The 15,613-nt window shown below is 58.2% G+C and overlaps 2 long non-coding RNA genes across 2 annotated transcripts; one reads left to right on the forward strand and one right to left on the reverse strand.

The window, feature by feature from the left end:
- Positions 1–1,045: 1,045 nt before the first annotated feature.
- On the forward strand, positions 1,046–10,311 carry LOC125754542 (uncharacterized). The gene is made up of 3 exons (XR_007409056.1): positions 1,046–1,259; positions 1,659–1,784; positions 9,848–10,311. It is a non-coding gene; the product is annotated as an uncharacterized LOC125754542 (long non-coding RNA).
- LOC125754543 (uncharacterized) lies at positions 1,705–4,395 on the reverse strand. The gene is made up of 2 exons (XR_007409062.1): positions 4,017–4,395; positions 1,705–1,968 (listed from the first exon to the last, which is right to left on the reverse strand). It is a non-coding gene; the product is annotated as an uncharacterized LOC125754543 (long non-coding RNA).
- Positions 10,312–15,613: the final 5,302 nt, after the last annotated feature.

Raw genomic sequence — 15,613 nt, forward strand, 5'->3', positions numbered from 1 at the left:
GCAGATGATCTTTTTGAATTGGCTCTGGAGATTTTGACTGTCTTCAGGAGAGGGTTGGTTCAAAATATCTATCCCCCCATTACTGGAGTCAGAAGCTCCCGAAAAGCCACAACTTCCCACTGGCATCTTGTTGCCTTTGCCCAGGCTCTGCCCAGAAGACACCCTTCCTCTATTCATCTCAGGCTCTCTTAACCTCAAGGCCCCACACAGAGCTTTGCCACTAGAAGCTCTCCCAGCTCAGGGTCCCTTGCTCTCAGCCATGGTCCCCTCGAATCCACATCTCCATTGCTGTATGTTTATCCATCATCAAACATTTATGTTTCACCCGCTGTATGCCAGGCCCACCCCAGGCCCTGGGGATTGCGCTGTGGACAACACAGAGGCTGTCCCTTACCCTGGAGGAGGGTGATAGATGGCTGGTTGCAGCCGGGCCGTATCAAGGTTGGGAGAGGGAAGCAGAGTACTTTGCAAGGAGATCCAACCAGGGGAGGCCTCCAAGAGGAAATAATACTTAAACTGAGGCTTGAAGGATGTGTAGCAATTACCCAGCACAGGGGTGGGGGAAGGAAGGGCGTTCCAGGCAGAATGAAAATCTGTCTTCAGACAGATGAAGAGATGTCTTTGCCGAGAGGTGCTGGTGAATCAGGAGTGGGGAGGAAGAGCCAGTGGGTGAGGCTGGGAGGGGGGGTTGGCACCTGTCTCACTTTCTGGACAGAGAAGGGGCTACACTTGAGGGAAAGCAAACTTCCTTGACCTTCTGTTCTAAAGAGTTCCTTTCAGGAAAGGTCCCAGTCCCTGGCTCTTTCCTCAAGTGTAGCTTCGGCTCCTTTCCTCTCCTGCCTGGGGCAGGATGGAGGGAGGCCACATCCCCTTGTCTCAGGAGAAGCAGGATGTGGAGCTGAATGAAGCCACAGAGACTGTCTTCCTCGATGACCCCTGCCAGAGTGTCCTCTGTGCAGGCCCTGGGGCCCTTCCTGCGGAACCTCCGGCTCCATCTTATTTGACTTGGACGGGCTCCCTGATGGAGAGGAGGGACAGGGTGCGGGGACACTGAGCCCTGAACCCTCAGGAATGGTTCCAACTGATACCATTCCCTACCCAGCCAGGATTCTAACGACTGGGGACAAAGAGGACTCCAGTCCCTCACCTGCTCCCTGGGCCCCTCCAACATCAAGCCTGGGAGGGAAGAGCTGGTTAACCCAGGGAGCCAGGAGCTGAGCGGGATTAGGCTTCTGTCCTGGTTTATAGCACCGAGCTGGGTGAGTGATTCTAGCTGGGGAGAGGTCCCCTCGTCATTAAATCCACTTGGCCCCACCCCAACCTATTATCCAGATAGGGAAACTGAGGCTCAGGCCACATGGCAAATGAGAAGCAGAGGCAAGACCTGAACCCAGGACTCCGACTCCTGGCCCAGTGCTCACGGCCCCCTCTGATCATCCCACACAGAGGCCTGATGCCCAGCCCCGGTGGTGGCGGTTGGGGGTGGCTTCAAGACTCACATCTGGGCTGTGGTGGATGAGGCTGCAGGTGCTGTGGGAATCAACCATTCCCCAGCCCCTAGAGCCTGAAACGTGGCCTCCTGGGGACCGAGGGAGATTGTGGGCTCCCCTCGCTCCCCGTCATGCTTCAACGGAGGCTGACACTTTCCTGGCCCGCAGCTCCGGAGGCATCAACAAAATGGGCTGAACAAACACATCTCGCTCATTTGTGCTAAGACTCTGCCGATGCTTTCCAGCCAGAGACCATCGGAAACACACCTGAACAAAGTTGGGCTCACCGTCCAGGTGAGGGGGAGTCACAGCCCTCAGGAAGGTGTGGGGTGCCAGCAGAGGGAGCTGGCCCAGTAAGGGGTCTGGGCTGGTGACAGGTGCTCCTGGGGAGGACTCCAGGGGCCTGGAGGCTCGCTCTGCGCTGGCCGCAGTCAGGGAACAGTGGTATTCTGTGACCCGGTGTCTCAATCACTCTAATCTGGAAAGGAAGAGGAACGAACTGAGGCTAAAGCTGTGTTTGGCAAAGAAGCAGCTATCACTCATTTAGCCAGATAGAGGGACGTCTGGTCATTTTTGTGGTTTGGACCATGTTCATTTTTGTCTGTGTTCAGGCACGATTACCGAGTGGTCTTGTCTTTGTCTTGATCCATCAAGGTCATTGGGTGGCCTTGTCTGATGTTGGTGATCTGTGAAATTGCTTGTGTTCACAGGAGCACACCAGGGCCTCACGGGGAGGGCCAGGCTGTCAGGGGCTGTTTTTCTCTTTCTCCATGTGAAAGGAGACAGCACGGAGCCCTGGAAAGCTGGCACGTCACACAGGGTGCCCGTGAGGGGTAAATGTCTGTCTGTCCCAAGGCTACAGAGGAAGCTCTGCAGGGAAGCCAAGAGGCTTTGGAGTCAGGCCCGCGGTTCAAAGCCTGATTTTATTCATGCTCTTGGACGACTCACTTCCCCTCTTGTAGCTTCATCCACTTGACAAATATCTAACAAACACCTGTTGTCTGCCAGGGACTGGGGACCTCGGGCAAGTGCCTTAACTCTCTGGGGTTCAATTTACCCCTCCAGAAAATGGGAATAATATTGGCACCTACGATAAAAGAGTGCCTGTCCCTCAGGGTTGCTGGAAGGTTCAATAGACTGTGTGGAGAGTCTCGAGCACAGTTTGGCATGTGCCATCTGTACTTCGTGGGGTTCCTGCCTCCCCGACCACCCCTGCCTTGCGAGGCCTTCATTGGCGGGGAAGCAGGACGGGGACAGCCCCGTCCATGTACAGCCTGTTTTGGAGAGTGAGTCCCCTGCCCCTGTTGCCCAGGGACCCAAGGCCCTGGCTGGTCCCAAGCAGGTCTGTTGGGGTGGGGGGTGTTCACCCAACAGGGGTGTTCTGTAGCTCCCAGCCTCCTCCAGAGCAATGGTGCAAATGTGGTTCTTGGGGCCTGGGGAGGCAGAGAGGGTGCCAAGGCTGTGGGGGTGGACGAGGGCATGCTCCATCCTGCCTTCTCCAGGCGTGGAGGAAGGGGTGGTGACAGGAGGGCGTGAGAGGCCAGCACAGAAGGAAGTTTGTGTGCCCATAATGGGGGGGAGGGCCCCTTACACGGGTCTGAGTGGTATGGCAGGTGGGGGCTCCCAGCTGAGGGCTGCGTGCGGAGCTGTGTATATGTGCGTGGGCCGGATCTGACAGCGGGGGTGTGTGTGCAGATTCACGTGTGCATGTGTGATACCCCCGCCTTGGTGCGTGGATCTTGAAAAAAGCCTGACTTGAGGATTCAAACTAACCTGGGTCCCAGTTGAGCGACTTTCTGGCCATGTGAACCTGGCCCGGGCACTTACGTGGGCCGAGCCTCATTCATCTGTTCCACAAGCACACCTTGAGCTCTCGCTGTGTGCCAGGCACCGGGGAGACAGGGGCAATCAAGGCAGAGCCCAGGCTCTCATGCAACCAGCCTTACTTCCCCATCTTTAAGGCCGAGACAGCAATACCCGTCTCCCAGATCATGTCTGCAAAGTCCAGGCCATAGGGTCTAAGTGCTCAGGGGGAGATTTGTTGTCTTCAGACTTCTGGAAACCTTGGCGCTGCACCCTTTCTTCCAAGGGACATAGCTCTCAGCTGGTGGGAACGGGAACCAAGGGGGTCCTCCTTCAGGGCCTGACTGCCCTTGCTCGGCTCTGCTGGCGTGGGCCCTGGGAATGAGCGGCCGAGGCATCTGAGATGGCTTGGATGAGATGGGGGCCGCGGCATTCCAAGAACCCTGGCGCCTTCCCAGCACCGGGGGGAAGAGAAGCCAGGGGGCGGGTCTGGAGGACAAAGACCCTCTGTGGGCCCCCTTCAGCCAACCCCACACACCCACCCAGTATGGGCACAGGTGTGGGATGGAAACTCCTCCAACAAGTTGGGACACCCTTTTTCCCCTGGGCAGGGCTCACGGGGAGGGGGCTGGGGAAAGGGCAGAGGAGGCGGCTGCCAACTCCCCACTGGCTGCTGTTTACACCCAAGCGATGAGCTGGCTCTTGGCTTCACTGCCTTCTCACCTGGCCAGGTGTGCCAGGAGACATCGGCTAGCTCCTGCCTGGCTCCTGTCGGCATTCAATGCTCCAGCCCGGTTGGATTTGGGCCCGGGAAGGGGAGCCAGAGGAGGATGATCCTGGCCCCTTGCTTCGAACCAGATGTCTGATTTCCCTCTCTGCCTGATTTCTCTCTTGGGCCAGCAGCAACTCCTCTGAGTCTGAGGGACAGCAGGTCCTCTCGCCGGAGGTTGGCGGGTAGAGCTTCGGACACCCCTGGGCCAGAGGGGATGAGGCCTTGAAGAAGGGGTTAGTGACCTCCCTTCCACATCACTGGGCTGCAGAGTGTCTCAGTAAGAGTGGCTGCCGTTTGCCAGCCCAGAAGGCAGGTGGGGGAAGAAACAGGCTGTTGGTAAAGTGGGAAGCATTGGGGTTAGAGCCAAGAGAGTCGTTACAGCCCAACGAGGGATGCTGGAGTCAGAAAGGGATGCTTATGGGGCTGGGGCTGCTGGCCTGATCTGTCTCACGGCCTTCCTTTGGCAGGGGTGGGGAGTCAGGCCAGGACAGATGGGGGAGAGGGCTGGGGTGCGGGGGCTGGATCCCCTCTCCTTCATACCAAGTGAAGGGCATAAGGATCCTGCACGCAGCCCCCCACCCCCACCCATTTCCTCGCACACCAGCCATCACCCCGCAGAGAAGCCAAGCTGGGGAGTTGTATGGTTAGAATTGCCGGATGATCATGGGCCCATCCCTTTCACCTCAGTTTTCCTCTTCTGCATAATGGGCAGGTTGTATCTGTGTGGCACACTTTGTACCCGCCACGCCTCCTTGCACATGGCTTAATTTTGCCTCCCATCAGCCCTCTGAGGCAGGCACCAGCACAGCCCCCTTTCACAGATGAGGAAACTGGGGCTTACTGAGAGTCCGAGGGAGACTGGCGGTGAGCTGGGGTGTCCCCTCTCTCAGAGATGGAGCGAGGCGGTGTTGTGGCCTGGGTGTGTGGCAGCTTGCAGGAGAAGTTTAAGGGCACAGCTCACCGCCAATCACGGGGGATTTCTCATCCAGGCAGGGTCTTCCCTTAAGCAACAGCTCAGGGCTGAGGAGCGGCTCCCCTAGTGACACTGACTGGCGTCCAGGTTCGCCCCGTCCCCCACTGAGGTTCTGTCCACCGCCTGCTACCCCCCAGCTCACAGGGTTACTGCTGGGCCCCCTGGGGGGTCACCTGCTTCCCCATCAGCCCTTCTGGGGTCCAGGTGACAGCTCCGCCTCCCCACTGAGTGGTGTTCCCTGCTATTTCGTGCCCCAGTGCCTGGCTCTGGGCACCCCCCTGCCGGGGGCCTTCGGTGCTGGGGTGTCCCGAGAGAGGCAGGGAGGCATTCTGCTCTGACCCTGTACCAGGCTTGCTCTGTTTTATGTTCAAAGAAGATACAAGGGGTTTAGCCCCCCATTCATGTCAGTACTTCATCTGGCAGGAGGAGGAGCCAGGAATGACCCCAGGCAGCCCACTGGTATCTGCACCTCTAATTCATCTGCTCGGCTTCCATTAAGCCTGGCCCCTCAGGTCCCCACTGCTGCCCAAGCTGGGGCTTCCTCTCTGGCCTTCCGGCCTCCAGTCGGCTCCCTCTCGGCAGCCTCAGCTGACCACTCGCCTCCCCTGTGCCGAAACCCGCAGTGGCCCCACTTGGCCTCCCGATGAATCCTGACCGCTGGCTCGGCATTCAGTGCTCTCCTTGTGGTGACTGGCCATGCCCTGAGTCGGCCCTGGGCCTCCTCTAGCAGTGAGGGACTCCGCGGTTCCTTCCATGAGTCCCCGAGGGGAGCTGAGGCCCAGACAGGGACTCCACCTTGCTCCAGGTCGGGCATTTCTGGCAGAGGCCCAATGCCTCTCCCTTGGGCCTTGCGTCCGTGGGCACCCGGGCCCCCTGCGAGCCAGCTGCCCGTGGGCAGGGCCGAATCCTCCTGCCCTCCTGGACGGCCACCCAGATTCCTGTAGGCCGCACTGATGAGCAGGGGTGAGCCTGTGCAAATCACCCCGGGCGCTCTGCACACCCACTGGCCCCGCTGCCCACATGCCCGCTCCTCCCCGTGTCAGGGGAGCAGGGAAGCCTCCCGCTGCTCCCTCGCAGGTAGGTTTGGGGCACAGGCACCATCCCCGAGCGAGGCTGCAGCCGCCCTCCTTCGCCCTCTCGGGGCAGGGAGATCTCTACCCTGGTGCCCACCCCACGGGCCCTGCCCAGGCGGCCCTCGGCAGCTTGTTCTCATGGTGCCGGGCCCGGCTCAGCCTCCAGGGCCTGCCAGTCACGTAGCCAAACGAGTTCCTCCTCTCCCGCTGCCCAGGCTGCTGAGCACAGCGCTTTCCTGCTGGGGAGAGCACAATGGAGCCCGCCCCAAGGGACCCACCCCGGGGAGGCGCCAGCCCAGCTGGCTCTGAGCGCTGTGTGCCCGAGACAGAACCCACACCCTCTCGGAGTCTCGGTTTCTCCGGTGAGAAATAAGGGGGTGAGACAAGGTCACGAGAGGCCGTCTCCAATGATAAGGGCGAACTTTCCTTGAGCGCTTGCTCCGTGCCAGGTGCAGCACCCCTGGTCCTCACGGCCACCTGTAAGCAAGGTCGGGGCAGTGCGGGGCACGTTAAGCCCCTTGGCTACAGGTGGACTCTTCCTTGTCTGTCCAGCCTCCCATCTCCTGCTCAGAGACCTGCTCTCCCCATCGCCGCCTCCCCCTGCAGCCCCCGCCCCAGGAGGCGCCCGGCCCAGCTGCCGGGAGAGAGGAGTGTTCCAGGCCTGCTGCCCCAGCTGGCGGTGGAGGAGGCTGCGGGCATCGTGGGGAGAGGCGCTGATAATGGGGGAAGAAAGAGGTAGCAAGGAGAGAGATAGGGGTGCGGGGGGGGGGGGGTCGGTGCAGAAATGGCCTGCAGGGCTGGCCTGGGAAGGAGTCAGCCAGTTTGGGAGCAAGAATCACCTGACGGGGCAGCTGGGTGGCTCAGTGGTTGAACATCTGCCTTCGGCTCGTGGCGTGATCCCAGGGCCCTGGGATCGAGTCTCGCATCGGGCTCCCTGCAGGGAGCCTGCTTCTCCGTGCTGGGGGCCTGAGGTCCTACAGAGTTTTGCTCTGGTTTCCCCACCCATCTGCCTCGACCACACTACCACCCTCAGCCTGGGTAATCTCTTTTCAGCTCCAAGTCCTCTCAGTGGCGGGGACAGGACAAGTGGCTACACTCCCCACAGTGGCATTTCCTTGGACTCAGATAAGCACCCAGAGCCTCCTTGCCCGACTCTGCCGTGGGTCCGGGCACCATACGGGTTAAGTGAGAACCGGGGAGATGGCAGGGCCTGGATGCTTCCAGCAAGACACCATGGCTCCCCTAGAGGGGAGGAGAGGTGGCCACTGTCCCTGCAGCCATGTCGCCCAGCTCCTCCCGGTCAGTCTCCAAGGCCTGGCGAACACTGATGACTGCCCACCGCCCACCTCCAGGAGCAGAAGGCCTGACCTTGCTCCTGCTCAGCTGTGACTTCCACCCTGCTCCCTTCCCCAGGCCACGGAGGCGTCCCAGGAGCTCTGCTCTGAAGCTCAAGGTCCCCAAAGGAAGTAGCCCTTGACAAAGTCCCTGCTGACCCATCCTCATCTGACCTCAGGGTGCTGCCCCTCCCCTCCATGCTCTTAGGCCCTGGGGATTCGAAACCCCAGCTTTGCCTCTCTGAGCCTGCGTCCTATGCACATGTGGCCCTGCGATCCCCACTCCCTAGGCTGGTGGTGAGGACAAAAAGGGACACTGCATAAGGACAGTCACCCAGTAAGGTGAAAATCCTAAGAATTTCTTTTTTGGGGGGGATTTGCTTGCCATCCCTGTGTGTGTCTTTGACCTGTGTCCTCTCCTCCTCTTCTCCTTTTTTTTTCCCCTAAAGATTGTGTTGCTAATTAATCTCTACACCCAACATGGGGCTTGAACTCACAACCCCAAGATTAAGAGTCACACGTTCCACCAACTAACCCAGTCAGGAGCCCCTGCTTCTTTTCTTTTCTTTCTTTCTTTTTTTTTTTCTCCTGAACTTCTGACCCTCTCATTTCCCTCTTGCTACCTTCTGGGCCTCCCAGCCTGCTGGACGCATCCCCCATCCTCACACAGAGCCCAGGAGCCCACTTCCTCCCAGCCCACCCCAAGTTGGCTTCTGGCCCCCCCAGCAGGCCTCCTCCCCCAGCCAGCTCCTCAGCAGGCCAGGGAATCGGGACCTGAGGGTGCAGGGTAGGGAGGCCACAGCAGGGTTCTGGAATCTGCATGTTGTTTAACCAGCTTACCAGGGGATGGTGATGCCCACTGTCCTACCTGCGGGAACAGCACCAGTTGACACCTCGGGGGATCTTCGGGGCCCTCTTGTCATCTCCATTATGAGCTGGATGCTGCCCCCACCCACTGGGAAAAACCCTTTCCCGAAGTGCGATTTTCCCCCTGCCTGTCTAGGGCCAGGAAGGCAGGGCAGGGTGGGGCAGGGCGGGCAGGGGAGACCAGCTGTGCTGTGTTTGTTTTAGGGGTTTTCCTCTGCTGCTGGTTTCTAAAGAGGATGCCTGGGTGACTATGGGGACAGAGCAGGTTGGTCGCAGACACTCATGGGGCTGGGGATGGGGTGGGGGGCACACTAGAAGATAATGGGGGGGGGCTTTACCCTCCTCCCAGAGCCAGGCCAGGGCTTGGAGAATCTTTGAAGCCCCCCGATGCCAGAGTTAGTCTCCCATTTTACACAGAAGGAGACTGAGGCTCAGTGGGGCCCGGGGATGTGGCCAAGGCACGCAGTTGAGGGGGCTCGACAGGCAACTTGGAGAGGGAGTTTGGGGCTCCACGGGGGCTTGGCTGCTCTTTCCTCTGCCAGACTCCATCCTGGCCTCACTGTGCCCTCCCTCAACTCTGCACCCCCGCCCCCCCAATCTGTCAGGCCATGCGTCCTCTCCTGTCTTCTCCAGGTGGCCCGTCCTCAGCCCGGTCCCCATCATCCTCCCCCGGAGTGGGCACAAGCCCCTCATGGCTTCAGTAGCCAACAGCCAAACCATGAACCTGGGGTCACCGCAGCAACATTTAAGGAACTCTCACGGGTCAGGCCCTGCTCTAGAGTGTTCCAGAGGTGTCTACCCAGTGGGACCCTCACGACAGCTCTGTGACGTAGGTGCTGTCACTATTCCCATTTTACAAGTGAGAAACATGAGGCCCAGAGAGGTGAAGTAAGTTGCCCGGAAAGGGGTTTGAACCCAGGCCTCTCCCATGTTTCCGCGCTCCGTGTTAGGCCTCTGACTCTCTAGCACAGACCTCCCACCTGGGATTCAGGCTGGATGACCCCTCCCAGGTTCCCTTGAGCCCTCAGCAAAGGGGGTCACAGTGCCTGCCTGGTCCCTACCACCGTGGCTCCCATCTCTGTGACAAGACCTGTCTGTTCCTGTCCCCTCCTCCCACCCCGAGCCTGGGAGCATCGCGGGTTCCATTCATTCACGACCATGTCGCCATACTCGGCTCTGCAGGCTTGGCACACAGTAGGGCCTGGGTCCCTGTTCTGGAAGGAACAAAGGCATTCCAGCTGGGGATCCCACTGAGCCTCCCCACAGTGCCCTCTGCTGGGCAGACCAAAGGCTGCCCCGGGGCCTGGCCCTGTCCTCCCGGGCCTGATCCCATCACCCTAATAACCCCCTGGCTTTATAGAGCGCCTTTCTTCCTCTGAGCTCAAAGCACTTTCCCATCTGTGATCTCCCTGGGACCAGCTGGAGCATTCCTCTCCCCACTTTACAGAAGCAAACCGAGGCCTGGAGAGGGACTGGGCGAGCCCCGGCGTGCTGCTGGCAGACCCAGAAAAGAGCTCATAAGTTTGTTGCTCCAGCCCTCTCGGTTGCAGGTGAACGGACTGAGGCCCAGAGGGGAGCAGACTTGTTCACATGAGTCCTGGGCCAGAAGCCTATGTCCTAAATACGGTCCAGGACTCTCCCAGGACATCGAGATCTCTGCCTGCAGTTCACCAGGGGTTGGCCAAGTCATTAAACATAAGGAGCCTCGGGATGCCTGGGGGGCCCAGAGGTTGAGCATCGGCTCAGGGCGTGACCCTGGGGTCCTGGGATCGAGTCCAGCATCAGACTCCCCGCAGGGAGTCTGCCTCTCCCTCTGCCTGTGTCTCTGCCTCTCTCTGTGTCTCTCATGAATAAATAAATAAGATTAAAAAAAAAAAAAAACCATAAGAAGCCTGTTGTCCCATTTGTAAAAGGAACAGTACTTCCTGCCCTTCCCGCCTCCCTGGAGACCAGGAGATGAAGGACATGGAAGCCTTGAGGCCAGGCGAGGCCTGATAATGACGAGGGCAGTGGTCCAAGCCGCAGGCATCAGCAGGACCCTCGCCTCGGTGGGCATAAGCACCCGGAGGCCCCTCCCATCCAAAACTTAACCTTCCAGAGGGTGGGTGGGTGGGCCGGCACCCATCCCACGTCCCGCTCTGGGTGAAGGTGAGAAGTGGTGGCCAGTCTAACCCTACCTCCCAATTCCTGCCCGTTGGGCCCTGCTTGGCGCTTCTCACAATTCGGCAACATGTGCATTTATTTTAGCGACTTGTTAATATTTATCTTCTCTGCCAGACTCTGAGTTAGGTGTCGGCAAGCTTGTCCCGCATCAAGAGGCCAGACCCTATTTCCAGCTGTGGGGGCCATACCGTGTCGGTTGGACTACTCAGCTCTGCTCTCGGAAGGTGAAGCAGCCACGGGGCGCCGGCCGGCTCAGTCAGTGGAGCCTGTAACTCTTGATCTTGGGGTTTTGAGCTCGAGCCCCACGTCGGGTGTAGAGATTACTTCTAAAAAAATCTTCAGGGGCTCCTGGGTGGCTCAGTCAGTTACGTGTCTGTCTTCAGCTCAGGTCATGATCTCAGGGTCCTGGGATCAAGCCCGGCATCAGGCTCCCTGCAGAATGGGCAGCCTTCTTTCTCCTTGTCCACTGTTGGTGCTCTCTCTCTCTCTCTCAAATACATACATAAAATCTTTAAAAAAGAAAAAGGTGAGGCATAGATGATAAAGGCAGCCCAGGTGGCTCAGCGGTTTAGTGCCACCTTCAGTCCAGGGTGTGATTCCAGAGACCCGGGATCAAGTCCCATGTCGGGCTCCCTGCGTGGAGCCTGCTTCTCCCTCTGCCTGTGTCTCTGCCTCTCTCTGTGTGTCTCCCATGAATAAATAAATAAATAAAATCTTTTTAAAAAAAGACATAGATGATAAGTTAACAAATGAGCATGGATATATTTCAATAAAACTTTATTTACAAAACAGGCCAAGGGCCAGATTTGCCCCAAGGATCATAGTTTGCTGACAACTACTCTAATGTCCGAGACAGGTGACACTTGTCTGATTGCTCTCAACTGTATCCCATTGTTCGGGCAGACAGCACATTGCAGGCACCAATTCGATTGATATTTGATGAATGAGGGACTGAAACAGGAAAGACGGGGCAGCCCCGGTGGCTCTGCGGTTTAGTGCCGCCTTCAGCCCAGGGTATAATCCTGGAGACCCGGGATCGAGTCCCACGTCGGGCTCCCTGTGTGGAGCCTGCTTCTCCCTCTGCCTGTGTCTCTGCCTCTCTCTCTGTCTCTCATGAATAAATGAATAAAATCTTTAAAAAAAAAAAAAGAAACAGGAAAGACGTGTGTGGTGAGACTTGAGGGACATGTGTGACAAGGACTGATCAAAGTGGGTACAGAGCTTGTGCAAACATCAAGAAGCAGGAATGGAGGGGATGCTGTCCATCCCCAGGAGTTATGAGGCTCGGAGTCACCCCAGAGGTCAAGATAGAGAGGAAACGGGGAGTCTAAGGGCTTCCCCAGTGTGGCCACGACTTGGACCCACTCCTAGGGGTTACTGGGAGGATTAACAGAACAGGACCTGTAAGGTCTGTAAGCACAGCCACTGGCACCTAATTATGTTGTTACTGTTATCAACCCAAATACCTGAAACTGGGCAGCCCTGGTGACCCTGTGGTTTAGCGCCGCCTTCAGTCCAGGGCCTGATCCTGGAGACCCGGGATCGAGTCCTATGTCGGGCTCCCTGCGTGGAGCCTGCTTCTCCCTCTGCCTGTGTCTCTGCCTCTCTGTCTCCTCTCTGTGTCTGTCATGATAAATAAATAAAAATCTTAAAAAAAAATCTGAAACTGCCCCCAGGCCCCACCTGGGTCAGCGGGCTCTCCCATACTGAGGACGGGCCTGTGATGACACAAGAAATGCTCCCCAGGGAGGAGCTGAGGGATATCTGTCCAAGTGCTAAGGACACCCTACCACCTGTTCACTCACAGGCTGGAAGCTTCTCCAGGGCAGGATGTGGCCTTGCTCTAGTCTCTCCCATGCCCAGCACAGTGGCTGTGTCTCCTCCATCACACTGGAGGCTCACCTTTCTCTCTCCTTATCCCACCTAGTACACCTAGTCCAGCTTGTCTAGGGGGACGTGGAGTAGGGGGAGTGACTCTGACCAGTCACCCCACTCCAGAATGGACATATTCTGAGGTCAGCCTGTGGTCCTCTTTCTTAGGCACAGCCTGGTCTCCAGAGGGAGCACCTGGCACCCCAACCCTCCAGGTGGAGCAGGAAGTTCCACTGGCTGTGGGGTTCAGTCCCTGCTCTGCTCCTAACTAGCCTGGGTTCTTTCCCTGGGTCTCAGTTGCCACATCTGCATGGTGGGAGTTAGGACCAGGTGATGTCTGGGCTCCAGAGTGTCGCTAGCCTATCCGGAGACTTTGTGCCCATCCGGGTGGATACAGCCCTGTGGCGCACAGCTTGGCACTTTGTGTTAAGACAAAGGCACCCTCCATGGGGGCAGACACAGCCCGTGCCGGAGCTCAGGGCTTGCTGACCAGAGCATGGGCAGGATTTCAGTGCCCTCCACCCTCAGCTGGGCACCTTCGTCCAGGTCGCGCCATGCACAACCTTCCACATTGTCTGGGTCTGAGTTGCCAGCGTGGTACTTTCTGGGTCAGTCGGCCAAGGGAGGGAGCAAAGAATGAAAGTAGTCAAGAATGACGCTGTGTCGGGCCGCCCCCTGGTGGCCATCTCCCACGACACACAGGGCCCGGAAAGGCATCTTCCGAGTCTGGGTCCTAACGACAGGAGCCTCCTACCTGCCTGCAGAGATCCAGCACCCCAGACTCAGAGGACCAACCTCCCAACCCTGAGAAAGGGATCCCGCCGCGAGGCAGCCACTGTGGACCAGGCCCTCGAGAGGCACTTTTGAGTTGAATTTAGTGGAACTGTTGACTCACCAGGCTGGAAGCTTCTCCAGGGTAGGGGCTGGTCTCTTCCCAGTGTCCCTCCCCAGCGTCTGGCCCGGGGGCTTTCTCCTCTGTCAGACATAGAACTTTGCCTCCCCTATCAGACAGGGGGCCCACCCTTCTTTCTCTCTCTCCCTATCCTACCTCGTCCGGCATGTGGGCCTGTCACCCCACTCCAGCTAGCAGCCCTCAGGTGGGAGCCTGGCGCTGAGAGTGGGCTCATTTTGAGGTCAGCCTGGGGCCTTCTTTCTCAGGCTTCCTGGGAAGGCCCCACGCCTGGGTCATTACTGGATCCATACCCTACCTCCCCCCAGCTCTTCTCTCTCCCCCAGTGAACAGGAACCTCGGCTGTCTCATTTATGCTTAAGCAGTGCCATGCAGTGCCGGGCACACGGCAGGTGCTCAATGAACGTTTGCTGGATGAAGGAAGAGTTGCATCCAGTCAGTCCTGGCCATGATCGGTTTCTAGATATGTGACCTTGAACAGGTCTCATTTTCTGTCATTCAGTCAACAAATACCTACTGAGCATCTACCATGTACTACTGTTCTAAACACAGGAGTCCAACCCAGATCTGCTGGGCTTCCAATACTGTTCTTTCTGCTTATCAGCTCTGGTTCCTCTTTCCTGAGAAACCAATACTGAGATGGTTGAGACCTGGAGATGGGCAACCCCAGCCAGAAGTCCTGTCGTCTCCCACTGGCCCCCCAGACATCAGATCCTCCAGTCCCCGGGACACCCCCCAGCCTCCCGGAGCTGTCTCCGTACCTTTGTCACACAGAGCGCCCCTCCCTGTCTGCCTGCCCGTGTCCTGCTCAACCTTCAAATTCCCATTGCAGGGTCATGAACTCCTTGAAGCCAACCCCACGACCTTTGGCAGAAGCAACTCAGCTAATGTGAGGATGCACCAGTGTCTACACTGACCCAAGCTATTTATGCACCTGGCTCCCCCCAAGCCATGCCTTCCCCCCCTCCCCTGGGGAGTGCCTGGGCCTAGACTGAGTCGGTTGATTGATCTCTCCCTGTCAGGCCCTGAAGCATCCGCTTGCCACGCTCCAGCGCCCAGCGCAGGGCCAGGCACTCAGGGCAGGCCACAGGATCCCCAAAGTCATGATGGGAGAATTGGATTCAGGGTACCACCTGGGCACTCCCTCCTCTGGTCTCCTCCTCCACGGGGGCTCCTATCTCTCCCCCCCCCATAGATACGTGGAGCAAGGAGGGCACTGGGGAAGGTAATAGAAGGTCACAGGGCAGATGGACTGTGGGCCCATCTGGGAAAGGACAGCTTGCCCTTGGGGAAGGGCAACCACACATCTTAGAGCTGTCCGGGAATCTGGGAATCATCCGCTTCAGCAGAATTCCAAGGGCTGGGAAGGTGAATGTGGGCGTGCAAGGGGGAGCTGCCCACCCTTGCAAGGCCCGGTCTTTAGTTAGTGCCCCGTTGGGCTGACAGGCAGGACACCTGGGCTTGAATCCGTATCCCTTTGTTGTGTGACCTTGGGCAAGCCCTTGACCCTCTCTGAGCGCCGGTCTGTACAATGAGAAGATTGCTGCCCAGCATGAATGCCAGAGGCAGGAGAGCCAGAGCCACCTCACCCCGCCCTGGCCCCTTTTCTGGGACTGTGAGCAGGGGACCGTGGGTGGGGCCACTGCCCAGCCTCATCCACCTATCCCTGTCTTGGGCTGCAAGGGGCACAGTGGGCATCCTCTCCCCTGTGAACTGCCCTGTTCTCTGCTGGGGTCCCCCTCCCGGTCCCCCCCCCCCCCAGCTGCTAGGCTGCCAGCTGGGAACATCATCAGCTGTGACCAGCGTCCTGCGTCATGGTGAGTCAGAGCCATCCTTCCAAGCCAAGTCCAGTCACCCCACCACAGGAAGAAGAGAAAGGACACCTTGCCCCCTGCAACCCTGGGCCACACAGGAAGGACCCCTTTTGTTCTTTCCTGTTCCACACAAGGACAGGCACACACCTGGCACTGTGCAAGGCACCTGGGCGTCCCGGGGGATCTGGACATACTGTCCCTTCAGGGCTCTCCTCCCCTACGCCAGACTTGGGGTGGGGCTGCTCTGAGCGGGGGAGAGCATGGGGGTCTCTGAGCATATGTGGCTGAACACGGCACAGACTCTAGGGCTGGCACATCTCTCTTCTTCACACCCGCACATAGTAGGTGCTTCACACATATTCATGGAATGGAGGCTCTTTAGGCTTCCAGTAGGTGTAGCGGAGCTTGGTGATGTAATAATACATCCTATCCGTGTCCACCGTCGCTGTTATTTATTTTCAGCCCTAAGGACCTACTATGTCTCATTTTGCATATGTTTCTTACTAATCCTTACAGCAATACTGTGAGGTGAGATTATCCAT

This window comes from Canis lupus, chromosome 2 (assembly GCF_003254725.2).
Source record: "Canis lupus dingo isolate Sandy chromosome 2, ASM325472v2, whole genome shotgun sequence".
NCBI lineage: Eukaryota > Metazoa > Chordata > Mammalia > Carnivora > Canidae > Canis > Canis lupus.